The 25,174-nt window shown below is 31.6% G+C and overlaps 1 pseudogene; it reads left to right on the top strand.

Moving 5' to 3' along the window:
• Positions 1-9,854: 9,854 nt before the first annotated feature.
• The window catches only part of LOC139490092 (SEC14-like protein 5), a 28,328-nt pseudogene continuing 13,008 nt past the window's right edge, over positions 9,855-25,174 (top strand).

Below are 25,174 nucleotides of genomic sequence, written 5' to 3'. Positions count from 1 at the left end.
TGCCATGAGAAATTGTCATGAAAGTTTATTGAATTGTTTTTATGTACTAACATAAGTTCCCTTTCGACTTTATAAATTTGTTGACTTGTTTATACCTATTGAAATTTCGTTAATTTATGATATGACATTACACATGTCACAGAGTTTTGGAAATTTATTTGTTGGAAACTGTTCGTTTTCACACTTTTGACGATTCCTCATTGAAAAAAAAGGCCATAACTACTAAACTTGAGGTAGGCTTAATATTGCCAAATTATCTATGATTTGTGGCAATTGGTACCACGATGTGTGAAACATAATTACGGCAAACGGAGTATAATCTTTTATTTATTCTTATCTATTTTATCTATGATTATGATTGGTGAAGGGGGTCTTTTGGGATTATGCTCACAGTATTTCTAACTGATCGAATTCATTCGTGTAACGCGTAGAGAAGATCTAAATGAGCAATCGGTGTATAATGTATTGTGTTCAACGACTGTTAATTTTCAACTTTGTAATACCTCAGTATAATTAAGAATCGAATACAGTTATTTAATGTCGCCGTTGCAAATGGGTATATGATTTTCGAACCTGATAGGAAAACGGAATGGTACGCCTTCTCAACAACAAAATGTGTGCATGATCGTTAATCGAAAAAAAAAAACTCTTTATATAGTTCGTGTGCACGATGCGATTGTTTTAGATTGACTTTGATCATAAATGCTGAAACGTAAACATTTGACAGCACGAGACGTAAACATATGCAGTGATGGAATTGGCGTTTTGACCAAACAAAATCTTAAAATAATAGCAAAATTCTTCTACGGTCATTTTTTGACAGTATGAATAAGAGAATCAGCTGACATAAACATAGACCTGTCAAGCATCTATAATAGAACTTAAATAGCCCACAACTTAACTTTAATAAACATTATTGAAGTTTTCACGTAATGTATTAATGACATTATATTGTACCCTAGTGTATGCCTCAATAAGCACCCAATCCATAGCCCATGCCAATGAATAATATAAAAATCATTAGAATCTATGAAATCTGCAATTAAATGCTGACAATGTTTAAAAAAAAGTGCTCTGTGTTGTATCTGGAACTAATTACACGAATTCATTGACTTTCAAAAAAATAAATTTTAAACAAATGGCTTAGATATGTATTCGTACCATCTACTCATATGGATATGGTAGTAATGTGATAGGTCAAATGAATTTTGTATAATATCTATCGCCTTTATTTGTTATACACTAACATGGATTATCAATAAGCTTTTGGCTGGATACCTGTCATATTCAGATTCAGTGACAGGTAACATTTCATTAGTTCATATGGCACATTTGAGATATACTAAAGATTTCATCACTGCATCGCGTGTGATATGATATGTCTTCACTCAAAGACAGTTTAGAGAGGGGCGAAGACAGTTAAATGGTCATATTGAAGAAACGCAAGGCTTGCCAATGTATTAAAATATTGAAATGTCACTGTCGGGAGAGAAAAATTATCGTATTATACGAGATGCAGTGGTAGAATAAATATATATACTCAGTGGAATATGTTTCTCTGTTAATTTATTTACGATATGTAGACAAACTATATCTTTACCTTTCAACAAGTTCAATGAACTGCCAAAAACAAATAGTTAAAGATATGTGATGTCATCGGACATGGGAACAATAGCAAAATATTGGTAAATCAAAATAAATTGACATCATAATTGAATTTCGATCAACGAAGAACTGAGATCGAACAAATCACACATTGATTATTTGTATAGACATATGTTTCACAAACAAATTGTTCTTTTGAAATGAAAAAAATTTAAACTAATGTCTTACCTGCAGAAATTTCAAACATGAAGAACATCAAATATACCATCAAACATGAAGAACATCAAATATACCAACATTTTTGAGTGCATATTGCTTGCTCCAAACTGTTCGCTTATACCAAATAAATTCAGTAGACAATGTTAACAAAGACTTTGTATACCTTAGTTGAGTTAAGTTTAATGTCCTTTCCCAACATGTTGCACATTACAACTTCCTTGATTACATAATTTCATTTAAAAAAATATATAAACAATTACATTTTTAGTTTTTGAATAACAAGTGTGGACACATAATTTTGTTCTCTCATTGCTTTCTGTTTTGTCTTCTGATGAGCGAATTTCAGTAATTAAGCATGACTTAATGATGCTAGTACACGATATGTGTGCAGTGTATTGTCAAAACAGCCCATATTTATGTAGCTGAAGTATTCTACTTTCCAATAAATAGCTAAATATTTAAAAATATAAATTTTTAGCTATTTATTGGAAAGTAGAATACTTCAGCTACATAAATATGGGCTGTTTTGCGATTGTACGTTGAACAAAATCTTTGACTGCAAAAGCAGATATCTTTTTCTTCAAAAATATCGGTTAACATACATTACAGATTAAAGTATAGGTAAAACTTCTTTTTTTTTTTACTTTCAGGTAAATAAAAGATTATTTTTTTTCCAAAAGGTTAACTATTTTCAACATGTTCAAGTGAACCTTTTTCATTTTAAACTTGTTTTGACTCGTTTTCATACTCGTTTGTGTATAAAAAATTTAAAAAAATAATTGTCCACGAACATGCAAGTTTTCCTACGTACACGAAAATTGGTACCAACAAAAATAATTGAATCCACAGTATAGTCAACTCACACTGCTTTGTATGGTTAACAAATTTGAATTGAAAGACAGGATTACTTGTGGGTTGGTTTAAGACTAATCAGTGGCGGATCCAGAACTTTTCCTAAGGGGGGCCCGCTGACTGACCTAAGAGGGGGCCCGCTCCAGTCATGCTTCAATGATTTCCTATATAATCAACCAAATTTTTCTCACGAAAGGGGGGGCCCGCGCCCCCCAGGGCCCCCTCCTGGATCTGCCTATGCTTATAATAACGAGAAATCATCAGCTGTAGAGTTGTTTAAGGTACTATCAAATTCCCGCCTATAATGAAGCACTTTCCAGCGAACTTTGGATTTCCTTGCTAAACATTAAGAACATAAAATTCAAACAGAATTTAGCATTAATTAAATGTTATCAGTTTAGACTGGTTGAAATCAATACGTACTTAAAGGACAATAACTTCAATAAGGGTTTCTTAGACAATCTTATTAGAAGTTCTTGGTTGTTTTTTTTTTTTTATCATTTCTGCTTATTTAATTAAAAATTAGTTTCTATCTATCTGTAATGGATTTTCACATATTAAGGGAAATTTAATTATCGGCAATTATTCCAATCATAAGTCGGTTGACGATTTCGAACATGTTGGATTATTTGTAGACCTTGTTTAATTGATGTTCATGATGTGCTTGAGGTTTCCCCTATTTATTATATTTTTTTAGATAATAAACAAAAAATATTTTTAAGAAATGATAAAATTTGTAATTTCAGGTCAATACATTCTATTAGAAGTCGTGTGACTTTTTGATGCTAACGGACAGAACCAGACACAAGTTATTTCCTTTTTCCTTTTTCGATATTCAAATTTTGAAAAATATGAATTTTTATTTCCCTCAAAACGAATCGAAAAAAATGAGGAAAAAAATTTGAGGAAAAAAATTTTGGAGGAAAAAAAATTTGAGGAAAAAATTTTTTGAGAAAAAAAAATTTGAGGAAAAAAAAATTTTGAGGAAAAAAAAATTTGTGAAAAAAAATTTGAAAAAAAATATTTTTAAGGAAAAAAAAATTTGAACAAAAAAAATTTAACGAAAAAAAAATTTGAGGAAAAAAAATTTGAAAAAAAAAAATTTAACGAAAAAAAAATTTGAGGAAAAAAACGTTTGTGAAAAAAAATTTTGAGGGGAAAAAAAATTTAGTTTGGACTTGTAATATTTATCAAAATTTGAATATCGAAAAAGGAAAAAGGAAAAAGGAAACAACTTGTGTCTGGTACAGACAGAAGGTATATCTAATCATTCTGAACATGCATGCTCCTTATAGATTTTCTCTTTTTACAGCGGTTTTCAAGGTAAAAGACAAAACTTGCATTTCACCACTTTGTTCTTTTTGCAGCAATATCGGCCATGTTGCTTAGCAGCGGGAATTGGACACATTTTCTAAGCTATTAATAACTCTTTTGGTGATTGTGGCCAAGTTTGGTTCAGAGAAGTATTTTGTTCAAACCAACAGCGACGATCATGAGCAAAGTAAGATTTACAAATAAGTCAACATAACCGAAATGGTCAATTGACCCCTTAAGGAGTTATTGTCCTTTACAGTCAATTTTTAAAAATTTTCATAAAATTTGTAAATTTTTATTAACATTTTCCACTGAAACTACTGGACCAAGTTCATTATAGATAGAGATAATTGTAAGCAGCAAGACTGTTTAGTAAAGTAAAATGTACAAACACATCACCGTCACCAAAACACAATTTTGTCATGAATCCATCTGCTTCCTTTGTTTAATATTCACATAGACCAAGGTGAGCGACACAGGCTCTTTAGAGTCTCTAGTTTTTTTTTAAATAATAAAATGTAGAAAATTCCATATTTTAAAATCTTTCTTTCAATAATAGTGTCATACGAGTGAAAATCAACGAAATTTATCTACCATCTCCATATTAAGAGAACGAGATAAGAATGATAATTGAAATTTAATGTATATGGCTTTATCATTTGGTATATATATAGATTCTCTGCATTGAGCATGATACAACATTTCTCCACTTGAGACATTTAAATTTTGAAATATAATATGTGAGGCTCAAAGATAATTATTTAAAATTAAACTGTAAAGAAAGGAGAAATATTGTAAAGCAAGAGATTTGGTAGTTAGAATTTGTTTCTTTATGATTTTTAGACAATATGCAGACAAACTAAATCCTTATTTCCAATGATTTGCAAATAAATTGTTCTTTCTATGTATAACGTCATTATATATAGTCTCTTTTTTTGTGACGTATCAGTTGGAAAATCAGAGGCAAGTCATAAAATTTTGCATCAATATAGAATTTTGATCAAATGAACAAATAATGAATTCAAAGGAACCACATGTTCATTAAATATGGATAAATAGAATTTACAGGGCAGAAAAAGAAAAAACTGCTTAGAATTAGAGTAATACTTAAAAAAGAGTCTTGTTCTATTTTTTTAGAGTGAAGATCTTTTTTGTGTGAAATGTTTAAGAATGATATGATCACCAATGGCAATAAGGAATATTTTAAGTTACACATGTACAAATGATCAATTGCATATATTGCTGCACAGTTTGGGACATTAATCAGTCACTTTTGTGCAATCAATTGCTGTAGTTCCTGCTCAGATTGCATAAGTAGTTGTATGTAAGGGATTCATTGGCATTGACAGGGAACTTTGTGGAAGGATTATTTTACAAAAAAAACACAATTAACCCTGGGACACAGAGACACAAATTCTATAATTGAAATAATTAAAGACATAGATAACTGATTTTGATAAGTTGTATTACAAATCTATTTTAACAGCTGGACTTTTAGATCTGTGTACTTTCTTCTTCCCTTTTCTTATTCCGTTATGTAACAAATTTTCTATAAATGAATGATTTTTGTAATGACAATATTTCCTGAAAAAAATGTTGCGAATTCAATCCAAGATATTATTTACTAAAGATATACGTGTCAAATGATGAGACAAGGTCGTGGAAGAAATATGTCTTCTTATTATAATTGGGATACCGTATACATGTTACTAATCTCAGGAAATTACATTTAGATGTCGTCTGAAGAAGGTGACAGCATACACATTATATAAATGCTATTTATTAAAATTCCATTACGGTAGCTTCAAAAACCGGAAGATTAGTGTTCTGCTTCATTATCTAATTTGGCATATATGACCGTAACTAGCTAAATTTCCGCACATTAATGCTAACATGTCATTCGTGATCACATCGTTGTTATTGATTATAAAATATCTGAGTGCCTCGGGATTGACGTAGCCATTGTGGTCTTTATTACAATGATTAACATTGTGTAGCAGGAACAATTCTGCCTAAGATTCGGGGATGCGGACCACAGCTAATTCTAGTTTGTAAACTGATGTGTGCGGAAAACGACTGATGCCAAAGTGATGCGCTATAATATATCTAAGTAAATGAAAACCAAAAACTGAAAACAATATATAATTTAATCAATAAAGTACAACTTTTATTATGTAAGCCAAAAGTGTAGAAATGGAGCATTCAGTATGATTTCAATTTACCATACTAAGGAGGCATGTAGCAAATGCAATAACCTAATGGATACTTGGTTGGAAAGCTTGGCTTTCCTTAATTGGACTGAATATCAGTCCTCACAGGATTCAAATTAAGAATCTAAAACTAGTTATATAAAATATATAAATTTCTCACAGAAGGTAACCAAAGAATTTGCAACGATGCAAGTATTAAACTTTACAATATAAATAAATATCTTTAATCAATGAATTAAAATAGCAAAAGCTATGTAATTTAACAAATATATCCTTAATAAGCTTCATGTAAATTAATTAACAATGAAATACATCAAATATGAAATTTAGAGTTTTACCAAAGGGAGCTAAAAATTAACTAATAACTCTGTCTGTTACATTCCTCCCCCCTAAGACAAACGAAAAATTTCATCAATAAAGTCTTCACACTAAAATATCTATCAAATTGATGTATCTGCTGCACTAAAAACGCAAGTTTCGACAGTCATGTAAACATTAAATCAAATATATATAAGTCAAATCCAAATTCCGAGACAGTTCAATCTGTTCAATGTAGACCACTTCACTAATCTGCTACCCTCCTCCTCCCTTCGAAAACAAATGTATATGGAATAACATTTGATAACTAACGTCGTCAGATTAAATGTCTTTCAAATACATTAATATATCCCTTTTAAATGAATGTCACTGTTTAACGCATACCCAAACACACATCGGAATCAGGTACATCTTTTGGCGGACGGGACTTGAGGTCTTCTTGGTAAGTATAGGCTTCAGAATCAGTGGTACGGCATATACGGTAACGGCACAGCTAATGTAAAAATCCAACATGAAAATTTATACCAGGCAATGTCCACCAATGTTGATCTCACAGTGGCACATTTGACGTGTACCACCGGGTTCTATTACTGCAATCCAACGTTGTTGATAACGGTAACACAGACGTTGTGCCACCGGAGATGGATCGGGTCCATCTGTATGCAAGGTTCTCAAAATAAAGTTGGACGTTGCCCAAACTTTATAGCAAGGTTCTCAAAATAAAATGGACGATGTCCATCTTTTGTGCAGGTTTCTAAATAATGGATCAGATCTATCTGTATGAGCTAGAAGTGTTCCTAACTTCATGCTTAACGTTCACTCTATAGGTTTCTGCCATGACAAAAGTCAAGAAGTCGGACTGTCATAAACTCCCTAAATACTGAATATTTAGCTAGAGATTACAATCCAGACAAACGAGCAACAACTCATAAAACAAACCAATTCCTACTTAATACTAGCTAACAGTCTACACTTCAAACTACACAGAGGATCAGCCATAATTCAAGCCAGTATTGAAAATGAAAAATAAAACAAGTTGGGATGTGCGCAATCCCTCCCTTTGAAAAAAACCCAAACAGCCAAAATTGAGGCGTGTGACACCTCTGAGTATATTGAAATAAATATAAAGTATAACTATATATTTACAACACAATGTAAAAACAACCATATTAAACAAAGGTAACACAATCTGAACTACAATGATCATTCCTCAACATCCCGCCTATTTCTGAGAGGTTTACTTGACTATCTGCAGACCTTTCATCTCTAGCATGAACTTTGATAGACATATTTGAACACTTAGACCTGACATGACCTGACTGGTGACATTTAAAACATCTCTTAGGTTTATGTTTCCTACGTGATCTCAATCGCCTCCTCAATATACTAATTAAAGTTTCAAAACTGTTATGAACTGTTTTACAACAATCTAAACTTTCTGTCTCATCAGTAGTCTCTGAATCACCAGAAAAATGAACAGCTTCATATTCAATGGCAAGTGATAAAGCCTCATCTAAATTATGAGGGTGCTTAAATGTGACAAATTTAGCCATCTCAATATTCAAACATAATGTAAATATTATAAGTCAGTAAAATACGAATCCAAATCGGAAAAATTATCAGGATAAGCCTTGTGAGCTAGTATCTTAAAACGCTGACCAAAATCAGAAATCGTTTCATTTTTCTTCAAACTGCAAACTCGCAGTTGGAATTTAAAATATGCCACCCTCTCCTTAGGATTGAACCTCTGAATGAGAACATTTTTCAAGCAGTCATAATCGTATAACTGTGGCCTCTTTAAGAAACGTAAAGTAGTTTGAGCATCACCTCTCAAATTCATTATCAACTGACATGCCATCTCAAATTCATTCCACTGATTCCAAAGAGAAACTGTCTCAAAATGAACAAAATAATCTGTAATATCAATGCTGATACCATCAAACAAACAAGGGTTTTCTTCAAACCTAATCATAACTGAATAAACATTTACAAAATAAACCAAACTATGAAAATAAAATACCCCAGAAACAACTATTCAAAACTGCTCTGATTTGGACTGTCATATCCAGTGGCACCAAACATTGACTCAAATGTCTGCTCCATTTCTTAGTATAATTTTGATCAGTTACAAACCAGAAAAAGTTGCTTTATAACTCCGCACCCCACCCGCACTTCCAAATGTAGCAGGAACAATTCTGCCTAAGATTCGGGGATGCGGACCACAGCTAATTCTAGTTTGTAAACTGACGTGTGCGGAAAACGACTGATGCCAAAGTGATGCGCTATAATATATCTAAGTAAATGAAAACCAAAAACTAAAAACAATATATAATTTAATCAATAAAGTACAACTTTTATTATGTAAGCCAAAAGTGTAGACATGGAGCATTCAGTATGACTTCAATTTACCATACTAAGGAGGCATGTAGCAAATGCAATAACCTAATGGATACTTGGTTAGAAAGCTTGGCTTTCCTTCATTGGACTGAATATCAGTCCTCACAGGATTCAAATTAAGAATCTTAAACTAGTTATATAAAATATATAAATTTCTCACAGAAGGTAACCAAAGAATTTGCAACGATGCAAGTATTAAACTTTACAATATAAATAAATATCTTTAATGAATGAATTAAAATAGCAAAAGGTATGTAATTTAACAAATATATCCTTAATAAGCTTCATGTAAATTAATTAACCATGAAATACATCAAATATGAAATTTAGAGTTTTACCAAAGGGAGCTAAAAATTAACTAATAACTCTGTCTGTTACAATTGTCAACCTATGACCTTCAAATTAATTGTTTACAATTAAAAAACTTTGACCTTGGCAGCACAAATTAACCAAAGGCTAATTTAGTATCGATATCAGATCAATATCTGTAACCCTATACAATAATAAAGTCGACATTTTGGAGGGACAAAATGAATGGTGTTTGAAAATGAAAGTTTACAAAAGTTGGAGTTTTGAAGTAAAATTTAAAATTTACTATTGGAGAAGGAAATAATTACACTTTCAAAGCAAATTAGCACATCTTAACCTAAGTTTGTATTTACTGGCTTCACATAATATCCTCACATAATGGGCATTATGTTTTCTGGCCTGTGCGTCAGTTCGTCCTTCCGTCCATCCGTCCGTTCCTTCGTCTGTCCCGCTTCAAGTTAAAGTTTTGGTTGAAGTTTTTGGTCATGGTATTTTGAATGAAGTTGAAGTCAAATCAACTTGAAACTTAGTACACATGTTCCCTATGATATGATCTTTCTAATTTTAATGCCAAATTAGAGATTTCCCCCCAATTTCACGGTCTACTGAACATAGAAAATGATAGTGCGAATGGGGCATCCATGTACTGGGGACACATTCTTGTTTTTATATCAGTTGTCAAAGGTTTGGTTAGACTGTAGGAGGATTTTAACTTTGCTTAGAATAAACTCATTCTGATAATTAATATGACAAAAATCACCAATAATAATGTGAAAAGAATAGAGAATGGAAACAATGAATGTGTCAAAGAGACAAAAACCCGCCCTAAGAGCAGAAAACAGCACAAGAGCTTCAGCTGCTCCATACTAGTTCAGACAAATTGACACTTAATTCAAAAACATATGAATTAACCAAAATTTAAAAAACACACAAAGACTAACAAAATCAGGAGGTTCTTGACTTGGGACACACAAAAATATCATAAACTTCCTTACAAATTCTTTCATGTACAAGTTTTTGGCAAATGGAACCTTTATATATATTTTGAGCTAGAAGTTTTAAATGCACACATAAAGCCAACATAAATTACTGAATTAACTTTGAAAACAAAAGCTTTTAATGCATGGTCATACTTATTGTTAAAAAAAATTATGTAATTCTTTCTTTAATATTGTTGAAGCATGTTTAAACTGTATACAGAATTATAGATTTTACATAAGTTTCTTTGTATATTTTTTGGGCCATGAAAAAGAAAACAGACAAACAATAGTACACATGACACAACATAGAAAACTAAAGAATAAACAACACGAACCCCACCAAAAACTTAGGGTGATCTCAGGTGCTCCAGAAGGGTAAGGAGATCCTGCTCCACATGTGGCACCCGTCGTGTTGCTTATGTGATAAAAAATCCGGTAAATAGTCTAATTCGGTAGGTCACATTCATGAAAGGGAAGGGGAGTAGTTACGACGTAAGGAACATATCCGATATCATTAATTTGTGAAACGGTTATTCCATAACGGTCAACTGTTCCACTGTTATTAATACAAATTGCTCTGTTAAGAAAAGAAAAAGACATAAACTGATTACGGGTATTTATTTTATCTATGCAAATTTGATACATGTGTATAATTTTTCTAATCATTGTGCTGAGGCCATTTAGAAATGGAAATGGCCTTGGTGGCTGAGTGGTTGTCAAACTATTGTATCACAAGCCTGTCCTCAATGAGGTTGTGAGTTTAACTCCCACAGGTGTCATGTGCCACTCACCTCCCCCAATCTTAATTGTCTAGGAAGTTCGTAGATTCTCGTCACACTACAGTTTCCTCCACCAATAAAAAGGGCTACCATGAAATAGCACATTAGTACTGAAAGTGGCAATTAACACCAATCAATCAATTTAGATATGAGAAGACGTAACCTAATAGAAAAAGGTAGTTAGTTTTGCACCAACTTCATTCATAGTTAAAACTGGTTACTGAAGTGAATTTGAACGTAATAAACATTGTTTAACTTTATTGTTATCATAATTGATATCTTTTATCTGTTTTTATATGTTATGAAAGAAGTAGAACGTTTTGTAATTGAAACAGAAAATGTTCCCTAGTTATGATTTCTCTTCTAGATTTGTATTTTCACTGCCTAAAGCAATTTTTCTTAAAAAGGCATCACATCTGTTTATTTTAGGGTAAAGAAGTAATAGAGTACTACATTCAGGAACTTATAACAGAAGGAACATCTTTTATAAAACCTTGGACCCCTAAAATTGAGGACACACCCTCACAGGACAGTGGTCTAAGGAGTCGGTCTAACAGTCAACACAGCAATAGCAGCCAATCTAGTCTAGTCTTAGGAGCCACTGCTGCCACCATGCATGAGAAATCTCCTGTTTCTGTAGGTAAGAAAATAGTCTAGTCTTAGGAGCCACTGTTGCCACCATGCATGAGAAATCTCCTGTTTCTGAAGGTAAGAAAATAGAGTCTAGTCTTAGGAGCCACTGCTGCCACCATGCATGAGAAATCTCCTGTTTCTGAAGGTAAGAAAATAGAGTCTAGTCTTAGGAGCCACTGCTGCCACCATGCATGAGAAATCTTCTGTTTCTGAAGGTAAGAAAATAGAGTCTAGTCTTAGCAGCCACTGCTGTCACCATGCATGAGAAATCTCCTGTTTCTGAAGGTAAGAAAATAGAGTATAGTCTTAGGAGCCACTGCTGCCACCATGCATGAGAAATCTCCTGTTTCTGAAGGTAAGAAAATAGAGTCTAGTCTTAGGAGCCAATGCTACCACCATGCATGAGAAGTCTCCTGTTTCTGAAAGTAAGAAAATAGAGTCTAGTCTTAGGAGCCACTGCTGCCACCATGCATGAGAAATCTCCAGTTTTTGAAGGTAAGAAAATATTATATTTGGTTTCATGAATTTTTGTGGATGATATTTTTTGTTACAAATTTGGATAAAAACATTCGTTTCCTAAAATGTTCACTAACAAATTAACTTGTTGTGAAGTGGTGGTGTATTCAGATGATACTCTGATCTTCTGTCAAATATATTTGCAAAATGGGGAATAGTCAAAGAGAAAATAATCTGACCAAAGGGCTAACAACAGTCGAAGGCCACCAATGGATCTTCAATACAGTGAGAAAATCCTGTACCCAGAAGTGTTCTCCAGCTGGCCCCTAAACAATAATGTGTACTAGTTCAGTGAGTATGAACATCATACTCAACTGCGAAATATATAAAAGAAACCAAAATTAAGAAAATCATACAAGACTAGGGGCCAGCTGAGGACCACCTCCAGGTGTGGGATTTTCTCGCAGCGTTGAAGACCCATTGGTGGCCTTCGGCTCTTTGGTCAAGTTGTTGTCTCTTTGTCATATTCCCCATTTCCATTCTTACTTGTAACTAATATCTTTCATAAAAACTTTGATTTATAGAAGTAGACTTGATACATCATATATATAAGCAATATTTGATTAATTCTAGCCAGATCTATACCAGACAGTAACATAGAATCCATTGACTCTTTTGTAACTTGATCATCTGAAGAAGCCTCTATTTGAAATCAGAACAATTTCAGTAATTAATTTTGTCAATAGAGAATTTGATTATTTGAAATCTGAGGAGTTTAGAACTTGTTATGACATTTTCCGAAATATCTCGGTGTTAATTAAAAGTAAATGTCGATAATTTGTAGTGATAATTTGGCATTTGGTTTCATTAGCGACGTCTGCATTGGATTTTTTTTCACATTTTAGGTGTTGAAAAATCTTTAACGTGTTAATGATATTATACACAGTATACTTAAGTACAATTTGTTATGAAAGATGAATATAGTGCACATCATTTGTCAAGCTTTTTGTAAAAGCTAATGATTCCTGTATCAGGATGATTTGGTAGCTATGATAGTAGGAGTCATTTAAAGATATATGCCCTTTGGTCAAGATGAAATTCAAAATTGACAGATTTTGAAATTTTTATCCTTTGTGAAAGTCACTGATTTAAAAATAAGGAGATGTGGTATGATTGCCAATGAGACAAATTTTGGATCCTCAATGCTCTTCAACTTTTTACTAGTTTGGCTTTATAAATATTTTGATATGAGGGTCACTGATGAGTCTTATGTAGACGAAACGCGCGTCTGGCGTACTAAATTATAATCCTGGTTCCTTTGATAACTATATCCACCAAAGTTCAAATGAGATATGATTGCCAATGAGACAAATATTTGCCATAGTCCAAATGAGGTGGATGAAGGGAAAGATAAACAACTGTACAGCCTTTGACAATGAGAAAGCCCATATTGCTATTAGTTCACCCAAGTTGAATGCCCAGTGGGATCAGTAAACCCTTGTTTTCCATCCATTATTTATGCATGTTGATATGAACCCACTATGAATTAATTTGTACCCACCATCATGCAAAAATAAATTTTCTTATTTATGCTCTCCAGTTAAGTCATTTTAATCACCCCAAATAATGTCTGCGGAAAACACAAAGTTGGCTTCAAATGAAATCTCCTGTAAACATACTCTTTTAACTTCACAATTTGACTGACAATATCAACTTCTTTGCACTGAACTCTCATATGACTAAAATTAAGTTACGGAATAGACCAGTTCTTTAAAGACAAGTGCCATTTTATATTTTGTTCACCAAGCATTGAAGTTATGGAAACTGCATATAACACTTTTTTATGTGATTGACTTGAAGTAATAATTTTTTTACCATCTATTTTTATGCAATAAACTTTCAGTATCTTTTCTTTACAGGTGCTCATTCTCCAGATCTTGCTGGTGGGAAACTAGAAGATGTTTATATTGAACGTTTCCTTGGTAACCTAACTCCAGTACAAGAGAATAGTCTTGTTCAACTACGCCAACTTCTTCAGACTACTCATAAAGGAAAGGTAAATGTGACCCCAAAAAATGAAGCTCAGAAAATTGCTTACCCTTTTTTGGAGGGGGAGTAGAATAAAAATTGGCTGTAGTTTTTTTTAAAACATGCATGATATATATTTGCCATTGGACATTAAGCAACCAACAATCAATAAATCTAGTAGCTGTATAAACCTATTCTGCTTCTTTTATGCAATACCTTAGATATCGTCTGAAACTGTAAATTTGTGTATGTAAAAAAATATTTTCATTTAGTCAAATATCAGTACAGTCTTTCTGTGTTTTGCAGATTCCTAAAGATGCCCATATTTTACGTTTTCTACGTGCCAGAGATTTCCACAGAGAAAGAGCAAGAGAGATGCTTGTTCATTCCATGGCTTGGAGAAAGCTGCACAATGTTGACGGTTTATTAGAATCATATCAAGCTAGTGAAGTTATAGACCAGTACTATACAGGAGGCTGGCATTACTGTGATAAAGGTAGGGGAAATAACCGTTAGAAGATGTGTTATGAAATCAATGCTGATGAGATACCGTATAGCAGGTTATTTTCGCAGGGTGCAAATTTTCGCTTATTTTCGCGGATAGAACAAAATTGCCAAAATAAATTCCGCCAATTTAAATGGCACATGCAAAGGTATTGATAAAGTTTTGAATCGGCCAAAATAATAACTGCCGAAATATTTTGTATCCCTTATTCAACTTAGCTACCAGAGACCAAATTATATAAATGGTAGCAATATAGATCATTATGGGACCTTAAAAAATGAGCAAAATCCATAACACACAGCAGCTATAAAAATGCCAGAAAAGGCAATTGTAAAACAATGTCAACAAGAATTAATGGATTGATATGTGTACAAAATAAAAAATAGAAATTATAGATGTCAGACAGTAACAAAAACAACCTTTGAATAACAGGCTACTGACTTGGGACAGGCTTATGCAGAAAGTGGCAGGGTTGCACATGCTATCTTGCACACAACCCGCCCCTTTACCTGTGATAGTAGCAAAACACCACAACACAAAAACAAACAAATCTCCTCTTAATTATAGTCTGATTTGATTGGTTCTTCTTTCACAGCAAAATTATGTTTTTCTTTGAAAACTTAAATTTCAACGAAGTCACAAAAAACTACATCGCAGAATATTAAAGAACTCAGTTAATTGCTTGTCCAACAGTTTTATATGTTATTCTAATATGACGTGCTTCTTTAGCTTTGTAAAGAAACAATACTTTATTATCCAATAAAATTAGTTTACACATGCGTATATTGACTACGGCAGAAAAATGAATTTTATCAAATTGGTATACGCATTTAATGTATTTCATTTACTTGGGACACTTTCAAACACTAAAATATGATACACATTTTTTTACTAATACTTTCACAATGACAACAATGTGTTACAATTCGAAATTGACATATTTGACCCACAGGCGCTTGGGTGTATGATACAGATTATTTTTTTTGATTTTTTTTTTGCTGATTAAAATATTCAATTTTCTATATTTATAATACATATCTATCACTTCTGTGCATGTCTCACCTAGTTTCGAGTGATTTAAACGACCCAGAGAAAATACCCAAATTTACTATCCATACTTTGTTTCTTAGTATGGATAGTAAAATTGGGTATTTTACTTAAAACATGTAAGTACAATGTCAACTTCAGTAACAAATTAGTTTGATTATTTGATAGTTGGTTTGTTTGTTTGATGGTGTTTATCAGTTGCAGATCCATGAGTTTGGAAAAGGAGGGTCATCATGGCAACAGCTAGGAGTGCAATAAACATAAATGAAGCAACATAAGGGGGCTCTGTTTATTTATACATTATTCTTCATTGTTTCAGGTGCTAAGTGTCCAGTTTAGCTTGTGCAGGAAACCAAAGTTAACAATAAACTTTTTAGTGTGAAAGATCAAACACATTATAGTTAAGTGATTTTTCAAAGCAACTGCATACACACATTAGTCACAGTCTTTTTATGCATTGTCAATTGCACAAGTTTCTTATTGATAAAATTTTCTAAATCATACATGTACAAACAAATCAGATATTTTAAGACAGTTTAAGGGGTAATGTGGGTGTTTTTATTCAAGTTCCTTTTCAATGAAAATTTGAAGTGTCAAGTTGTTGATGATAAATCAAAAGCTCATAATCACAGCAATTTACAGTAATAGGATATCAAAACTTTTACATGAACAGAATTTTGTATTAATATTCCATGAAAAGATCATTAAAACAGTAAATGAGCAGGAAAATTGATGGCTTATGTCAGTAAAGAATACTCAGTTTAAAATTTCATTACACAATACAAAGATATGAATTGTAATAATATTTAAATATCTCCTTACTATTGAATGTAGGTACAGTGTTATGTAATAATTATTCGTCACCTAGAATTTTTTGCTATTTTTTTTATCAAACTTATTTTTTCAAGAAATTAATGTGCTATCATGCTGTAATAGGTTTGAATCAAGTTGGTGACAATAGAAAAAGAATTGTCACTGATTTATTTGTGGTTATATGTTTATAGTGAAACGCTCTCGTTTTCTAATGATATACACACAAGTATTAATTTAATTTTATGAATTTGCAATATGTTTCAACCAAACAAAATAATCATACATGTTCACATCAGGAGAAACATAAACAACTTATTACAAGTATAACACTTCACTTGATCTGAAAGTACTTGTATGTTACCATGGTTACAGTTAGTGCAAAATGTTGTTCTTAGTGAACACGATTATAACATAATACGTTCTTGATATAATAATAGATACAAAAAGTTTTAAAATGGATTATTATTGGTAGGTTTTGCAAGTAAATGAAAAGCTTTTGAGGAGCTTCTTTTGTCTGATGATATAAGCACAGGAAATAATTTTTGTTTGAAATTGGTTATATACTTCAACCAACTTAAGTTAGTGCAAAGTGTTGTTCTTAGTGCATATGATTATTGCGTCAGACGCTTTAAAATTGTTTATTCATATACTAATAGATACGAAAACATTTAGTATGAGTTACTTTTGGTAGATTTTGGGAGTAAATGACTTTGAGGAGATTCTTTTTTCTGATAATATAAACACAAGAAAAAAATTTGTTTGGAAATTTGTTATATACTTCAACAAACATAAAAACTTACATGTTCACATCACAAGAAAAAAACTTATTACATAAGACTGCACTTGTTCTGAAAGTACTTATATGTTACAGGAGTTTAGTGCAAAGTGTTGTTCTCAGTGCACTTTGTTATTACATAAGAGGTTCTCGTTTATTGTTACATTAATAGATATAAAAAGATTCAGAATGCATTATTATTGGTAGATTTTGGAAGTAAATGAAGGACTTTGAGGAGATTCTTTTTTCTGATGATATAAACACAAGAAAAAAAAATTGTTTGAAAGTTTGTTATATACTTCAACCAATTTAAATCTTAAAAATGTTCAAATCAAGAGAGAAAAAACCTGTTTATTTTTACATTATTCTTCATTGTTTCAGGTGCTAAGTGTCCAGTTTAGCTTGTGCAGGAACCCAAAGTTAACAATAAACTTTTTAGTGTGAAAGATCAAACACATTATAGTTAAGTGATTTTTCAAAGCAACTGCATACACACATTAGTCACAGTCTTTTTATGCATTGTCAATTGCACAAGTTTCTTATTGATAAATTTTCTAAATCATACATGTACAAACAAATCAGATATTTTAAGACAGTTTAAGGGGTAATGTGTGTATTTTTATTCAAGTTTCTTTTCAATGTAAATTTGAAGTGTCAAGTTGTTGATGATAAATCAAAAGCTCATAATCACATCAATTTACAGTAATAGGATATCAAAACTTTTACATGAACAGAATTTTGTATTAATATTCCATGAAAAGATCATTAAAACAGTAAATGAGCAGGAAAATTGATGGCTTATGTCAGTAAAGAATACTCAGTTTAAAATTTCATTACACAATACAAAGATATGAATTGTAATAATATTTAAATATCTCCTTACTATTGAATGTAGGTACAGCGTTATGTAATAATTATTCGTCACCTAGAATTTTTTGCTATTTTTTTTATCAAACTTATTTTTTCAAGAAATTAATGTGCTATCATGCTGTAATAGGTTTGAATCAAGATGGTGACGATAGAAGAAGAATTGTCACTGATTTATTTTTGGTTATATGTTTATAGTGAAACGCTTTCGTTTTCTAATGATATACACACAAGTATTAATTTAATTTTATGAATTTGCAATATGTTTCAACCAAACAAAATTATCATGCATGTTCACATCAGGAGAAACATAAACAACTTATTACATAACACTTCACTTGATCTGAAAGTACTTGTATGTTACCATGGTTACAGTAAGTGCAAAATGTTGTTCTTAGTGAACACGATTATAACATAATACGTTCTTGATATAATAATAGATACAAAAAGATTTAAAATGGATTATTATTGGTAGGTTTTGCAAGTAAATGAAAAGGTTTTGAGGAGCTTCTTTTGTCTGATGATATAAGCACAGGAAATAATTTTTGTTTGAAATTGGTTATATACTTCAACCAACTTAAGTTAGTGCAAAGTGTTGTTCTTAGTGCATATGATTATTGCGTCAGACGCTTTAAAATTGTTTATTCATATACTAATAGATACGAAAACATTTAGTATGAGTTACTTTTGGTAGATTTTGGGAGTAAATGACTTTGAGGAGATTCTTTTTTCTGATAATATAAACACAAGAAAAAATGTGTTTGGAAATTTGTTATATACTTCAACAAACATAAAAACTTACATGTTAACATCACAAGAAAAAAACTTATTACATAAGACTGCACTTGTTCTGAAAGTACTTATATGTTACAGGAGTTTAGTGCAAAGTGTTGTTCTCAGTGCACTTTATTATTACATAAGAGGTTCTCGTTTATTGTTACATTAATAGATATAAAAAGATTCAGAATGCATTATTATTGGTAGAGTTTGGAAGTAAATGAAGGACTTTGAGGAGATTCTTTTTTCTGATGATATAAACACAAGAAAAAAATTTTGTTTGAAAGTTTGTTATATACTTCAACCAATTTAAATCTTAAATGTTCAAATCAAGAGAGAAAAAAAAACTGATTAAATATCGCTGCAGTTGTTCATAAAATACTTGTATGTTAAAAAGTTAGTACAAAGTGTTGTTCTCAGTGGACATGATAATTACATAAGACTTGCTTGATATAATAATTTATACAAAAAGAGTTTCTAAGAGTTATTAAGTTATTATTGGTTGGTTTTGCAAGTAAAGGAAGAGGGTTTGAGGAGATTCTTTCGTCTGATGATATAAACACAAGAAATATTTTCTGTTTGGAAATTTGTGATATTTTTCAACCAACTTAAATCTGACATGTTCACATCAAGAGAAAAAAAAAACATATTACATAATAATATAAATGCACTTGTTCTTAAGTACTTGTTGTATGTTACAGAGTAAGTGCAAGGTATTGTTCTTAGTACACATGATTATTACTTAAAACTTTCTTGATATTAAAATAAATATGAAAAGACTAAGTATAATTTTATTATTGGTAGGTTTTGCAAGTAAATGAAGAGGTTCTGAGGAGCTTTTTTTTTCTGATGATATAAACACAAGGAATAATTATTGTTTGGAAATTCTTTATATTCTTCATCCAACTTAAATCTTACATGTTCACATCAAGAGAACAAAAACCTTCTTACATAAGACTGCACTTGTTCTTAAAGTACTTGTATGTTACAGGAGTTTAAGTGCAAAGTGTTGTTCTCAGTGCACTTTGTTATATAAAAAACATTCTTGATATAATAATAGATTTGAAAAGATTTAGTATGTTCTTAAAGTACTTGTATGTTACAGGAGTTTAAGTGCAAAGTGTTGTTCTCAGTGCACTTTGTTATATAAAAAACATTCTTGATATAATAATAGATTTGAAAAGATTTAGTATAAAGTGTTATTTGCTGGTTTTGTGTTTAAATGAAGAGGCTTTTAGCAGATTCCTTTTTCTGATAATATAAAAACAAAAACTAATTTTGTTTTGGAAATTTGTGACATATTTCAACCAAATAAGATTATCAAACTTTTATATAATTAAACATGAATAGAAAACAGAAACAATTTATTGCATAACACTGCACTTGTAAATTTTACAAGGTGTTATAATGCAATAGGTTGTTCTCAGTGCACACCATCATTACTTAAGAGGTTCTTAAGATAATAATAGATATGAAAAGAATAGTATAAGATAATATTTGTAGGTTTTGTGTGAAAATGAAGAGGCTTTTAGTGGATTCCTTTTTCTGATAATTAAAAAACGAATTTTAATTTTTGTTTGGAAATTTTTATAACATATTTCATCCAAATAAGATAACCATACTTGTTAATATCAACAGAAAACAGAACAATTTATTGCGTAACACTGCACTGCGTATACGTGTCTTAACGAGAACTCTGTTAATAGATATGAAAAGATTTAGTATAAGTTATTATTTGTAGGTTTTGAGTGTGAATGAAGAGGGTTTGAGGAGATGTGATCAGGCGACACAAATCACTGGATATCCTATCTCGTAAGTAGTATCATGTAAAAAGAAAAAGATTTGGTATGGTTGCCACCAGAGAACAAATTATGTAGAAGTTTGCATCTTTAGGTCACCATAACACCTTCAATAAGCAATGACAAATGTAAACATTTTAAATGAGAAAACCAACTGCCTGATATATTTACAAACTAAAAAACAAATATGATATATACTGCAACACACAACAACCCCTGAGTAATAGGCTTCTGACTTGGGAAAGAACATAATGTTAAACATGTTTTATACACAATTTGCCATTGTAAATATTTCAATGGTTAATGATTAAAATAATACTAGACGTAGGTTAGCATCTAGAAGAAAAACACCTTGTTATTGTAACTCTTACTATTATTAATTGTATCTGCTTTAAATTTTGTACAATGTTAGTCTCACAAAACTATATGAGAGAACCACAAAGTTTTTTTATACGACCGCAAAATTTGAAAAAATTTTCGTCGTATATTGCTATCACGTTGGCGTCGTCGTCTGCGTCGTCGTCGTCCGAATACTTTTAGTTTTCGCACTCTAACTTTAGTAAAAGTGAATAGAAATCTATGAAATTTTAACACAAGGTTTATGACCACAAAAGGAAGGTTGGGATTGATTTTGGGAGTTTTGGTCCCAACATTTTAGGAATTAGGGGCCAAAAAGGGTCCAAATAAGCATTTTCTTGGTTTTCGCACAATAACTTAAGTTTAAGTAAATAGAAATCTATGAAATTTTGACACAAGATTTATGACCACAAAAGAAAGGTTGGGATTGATTTTGGGAGTTTTGGTTCCAACAGTTTAGGAATTAGGGGCCAAAAAAGGGCCCAAATAAGCATTATTCTTGGTTTTCGCACAATAACTTTAGTTTAAGTAAATAGAAATCAATGAAATTTAGACACAATGTATTTAGACACAATGTTTATGACCACAAAAGGAAGGTTGATATTGATTTTGGGAGTTTTGGTCCCAAAAGTTTAGGAATAAAGGGCCCAAAGGGTCCAGATTTAAACTTTGTTTGATTTCATCAAAAATTGAATAATTGGGGTTCTTTGATATGTCGAATCTAACTGTGTATGTAGATTCTTAATTTTTGGTCCCGTTTTCAAATTGGTCTACATTAAGGTCCAAAGGGTCCAAAATTAAACTTAGTTTGATTTTAACAAAAATTGAATCCTTGGGGTTCTTTGATATGCTGAATCTAAAAATGTACTTAGATTTTTTATTATTGGCCCAGTTTTCAAGTTGGTCCAAATCGGGGTCCAAAATTAAACTTTGTTTGATTTCATCAAAAATTGAATAATTGGGGTTCTATGATATGCCAAATCTAACTGTGTATGTAGATTCTTAATTTTTGGTCCCGTTTTAAAATTGGTCTACATTAACGTCCAAAGGGTCCAAAATTAAACCTAAGTTTGATTTTAACAAAAATTGAATTCTTGGGCCTCTTTGATATGCTGAATCTAAACATGTACTTAGATTTTTGATTATGGGCCCAGTTTTCAAGTTGGTCCAAATCGGGGTCCAAAATTAAACTTTGTTTGATTTCATCAAAAATTGAATAATTGGGGTTCTTTGATATGCCAAATCTAACTGTGTATGTAGATTCTTAATTTTTGGTCCCGTTTTAAAATTGGTCTACATTAACGTCCAAAGTGTCCAAAATTAAACTAAGTTTGATTTTAACAAAAATTGAATTCTTGGGCCTCTTTGATATGCTGAATCTAAACATGTACTTAGATTTTTGATTATGGGCCCAGTTTTCAAGTTGGTCCAAATCAGGATCCAAAATTGTTATATTAAGTATTGTGCAATAGCAAGAAATTTTCAATTGCACAGTATTCAGTAATAGCAAGAAATCTTCAATTGCACAGTTTTGTGCAATAGCAGGAAATCTTCAATTGCACAGTATTGTGCAATAGCAAATATTTTCAATTGCACAGTATTGCACAATAGCAAGAAATATCTAATTGTACAATATTGTGCAATAGCAAGAAATTCCAATTGGATTTCAATTGGAGTTATCTTTCTTTGTCCAGAAAAGTAGTTGAATCAACTTAAATCATTGTTTTATACAATATACAATGTATATTCACTTTTACTACCAACTGATAGATTAAAACAATCTTTACAATTCAGTGATAACAAGCACTTTTTTACATTTTAATATTTTATGATGTATTTAAATGAGTAGTTATTGTTGCAAACTTCATTAGAAATTTGAATTGAGATCAGTTTTGAAATAAGGGAAAGGGAGATGTGAAAAAAAATTGGGGGGTCATTTTTTTTCATTTCAGATTTCATAAATAAAAAGAAAATTTCTTCAAACATTTTTTTGAGAGGATTAATATTCAACAGCATAGTGAATTGCTCAAAGGCAAAAAAAATTTTTTAAGTTCATTAGACCACATTCATTCTGTGTCAGAAACCTATGCTGTGTCAACTATTTAATCACAATCCAAATTTGGAGCTGAATCCAGCTTGAATGTTGTGTCCATACTTGCCCCAACCGTTCAGGGTTCAACCTCTGCGGTCGTATAAAGCTGCGCCCTGCGGAGCATCTGGTTCTAAAATAAAAACCAGAAATAGACCAGATAATGATTTAGATATAATTAGCTGGAGCTGTCCCAAGAAGTTTTATACAGTTTATTTCAATTTCATTTTATTTTAAGATAACAAACAATAATTCAAAAGTTTTATTGTTTTCAGAGGATGTACCTGTATTGTTGATTTGGAAGGTTTGAGCATGCGACATCTGTGGCGACCAGGATTCAGAACATTGCTACGCATCATTGAAGTTGTAGAAGCAAATTATCCAGAAACAATGAACAAATTATTGATAGTTAGAGCACCAAGAGTGTTTCCTGTATTGTGGACATTAATAAGTCCATTTATCGATGAAAATACAAGACAGTAATTTATGATTTATGGCGGGAAAGATTATCAAGGAGCTGGAGGATTGATTGAATTCATTGATAAAAAATATATACCTGATTTTCTTGATGGCAATTGCTATGTAAGTCCAAATATAGATTGACATTAACAATATATATAAACGAAGATAGCCAATGAGACAAGTCTTCACAAGGAAGCAAACAACATAGAAATTAACAAGTATAGGTCACTGTACAGCCTGCAAAAACCATACCGCATAGTCAGCAAAAAAAGGCCCAGAAATCTCAAATGTAAAACAAATCAAACGAGAAAACAAATGCCATACTTTATGTACAAAAAAAATGAAAGAAAAACAAATATATAACACAGCAACAAACGACAATCCCTGAATTACAGGCTCCTGACTTGGGACAGGCACATACATACAGAATGTGACAGGGTTAAAAATGTTAATGGATGCCCAACCCTACTCCTGGTAGGGTGGTGTAATAGTCAATAAGGGATTTTCAACATATTGTCTAATTAAATATTGAGCTTGCTAATGTCAGATCATGTGTAATATTTTCTAAGCATCTCTCTTGTCTTTATCACCCTTGATAAGCAATAAGCAAACAGAATTATTTTATTAGGTTTTATATTTAAATAATCATCCACTTTTCTCTATTTTGCCCCTGCTGTAAATATATGGTTAGGTGACAAACTGAAATATTGATATTTCATTCAGACAACACAATAGAAGAGAAAGGATATAGGGTATCCATCCATAACACAAAGTCAATACGTGCACAGCAAAAAATACAAAAACCAAAGGAACAGCGCTTTTATTGCTGTTCTTCATCTCAATATTACACACACAAAGTTACTTGTTTTCTTTGAAGTATATAAATAAAATTTATTTGATTTTTCAGTGTGATGTACCAGAAGGAGGATTAGTGTCAAAAGCTTTATATAAAGAAGAATACTCAGATAAATCCCCAGAGGGTCCCCCACTAAGTATTGACAGCTTATATCAGACAAGTTACGTTGTTAAGGATTTTTCTCATGAAGTAAGTACTGGTACTACCTATTTTGAATAAGTTATCCAGCTCCATAGTTCTCACTTCATTGTATAAGCTTACTGGTACATGTATCAATCAAAAAGGAGATGTAGTATGATTGCCAATTAAATAATTATCCACCAGAGTTGAAATAACTTGATAGTGAGCACTTTTAGGTCACAGTATGGCCATCAATAATGAGCAAAACTCATACCTCAAAGTCATTTCTGTTGTGATGGATTTTCCTTTCAATGTAAATTCAACCTTTATTGAAATCAACAGAACTGTAATAGTCCTGTCAAACTAAGTTTTAACCTTAAACTAGTTGCAACAGAAAATGTTTTAGTTCTAATCTATAGCATTAAACCCTTAATATACACAGAAAAAGTCCCATAAAATCTAACTTGAGGAAAACTCAAAATCAGCATTTTTAATTTCCTATGAAAATTAACATTGGAAGGGGAGATAACTCCGCAAAATGAGTCTTTTTATGGCCCCGCAACGAAGTTGTCGGTGCCATATAGTTTTACCCTTGTCCGTAATTCTG

Source organism: Mytilus edulis, chromosome 9 (assembly GCF_963676685.1).
Source record: "Mytilus edulis chromosome 9, xbMytEdul2.2, whole genome shotgun sequence".
In the NCBI taxonomy this organism is placed as follows: Eukaryota; Metazoa; Mollusca; class Bivalvia; order Mytilida; family Mytilidae; genus Mytilus; species Mytilus edulis.
This window is presented reverse-complemented; position numbering and strand designations above follow the sequence as displayed.